This window comes from Opisthorchis viverrini (assembly GCF_000715545.1).
Source record: "Opisthorchis viverrini unplaced genomic scaffold opera_v5_444, whole genome shotgun sequence".
Classification (NCBI taxonomy): domain Eukaryota; kingdom Metazoa; phylum Platyhelminthes; class Trematoda; order Opisthorchiida; family Opisthorchiidae; genus Opisthorchis; species Opisthorchis viverrini.
In genome coordinates, this window is record NW_008752101.1 from 8326 (window position 1) to 9600 (window position 1275).

Here is a 1275-nt window from a genome sequence, read left to right on the forward strand (position 1 = left end):
ACATAATATTGCCAGTCTTAGCTACTTTTTGAAACTCCCATGCCAGTGCCTGTATGCGATGCTGATTATTAGGCCTCACTTATGCGCAGTGTGCCAATTTAGTTGCCAGCGGTGGTGTCTCACACTCATGACTGTAAGCGCTCTCGCTTATGTCTGCTACCTGTAGAAAGCACCGGGCCAGTAGCTATACGGGCAAATAAAAAAATGAAGCCATAAATGTGCGTGGTATCCTAACCCAACGGCCGACGACGACCCGTCATACTCGTAACTATATTTGATATCGCCTACCTTGGTTATTCATCGGAATTGCTAGGTCTCTGTCTATGTGCAACACTGAATATGAGGCCTTAGCTGTGCCCAGTCCAATGGCCAGTGACGGCCCATCCTACTCGTAACTGATGGAGGTTGTGATTATTGGGAATTTCCCTGAAAAAGGACGGTGAAATAAACAGTGGGCATTAACGAAATACACTTCATCACACCTGTGGTGACATGGGTAGGGATCCAAATTTACAAGGGCTCTTTGTCTCCCATAAATAACATACCAGATGACACAACATCAGATCGTTAGGAATAAAAATGGCAGGCGAAAGCAATGCGAGTGATGGCATGACGAAAAGCTTCCTGGCTGGAACATGATAAACGGAAAAAACTTCAAGCTGCAGGAAGTGTGGAGCCAGAATAATGCATCTGAAGAGGCAACAGAACTACCTCGACATGGCCGGCCAATTTGAACTAAAGACCAAAATCCTCACTAGGGCTTCATGGTCTTGGGTTGTTGGGCGCATGGCTACGGAAAGCCTAAGTGGGGATGGTGAAGTGGGTGGATATGTAGTACGGATGAATGGTAGTAGGAAACTGAGGATCTGAGCGTGCAGTGAATCTTAAGCGATTCACTAGTGTTACTGCTGGAACAGGGTCGACTGAAAAAGTTAGTTGGGAGAACGAGTTCACGGAAATCGTACGACAACTGACTGACTTGAGGAAGAGTACGAACAAAAGTCACCATGAGCCTTACATCCAACAGGAGGTTTGGTAGATTTCAGTGAACGCCTCACGGGGGTGGCTGGTGACAAATAAAGGCTGATTGCGGTCGCCGGTAAGTGCACGAGTGGGCGAGAGGGCGCGGTCACAGTAGGGAATGAACAATACAATGTGTGCTATCAAACTGGGCATCACAGTGCCGTACCGTCGCTGCACTGAAATACTTCGGTTTCTAGACAGCCCCGTTACGGACGTCGTGGGGGCGGAAGTTAAGCTGAGAGGTGCAGTCCT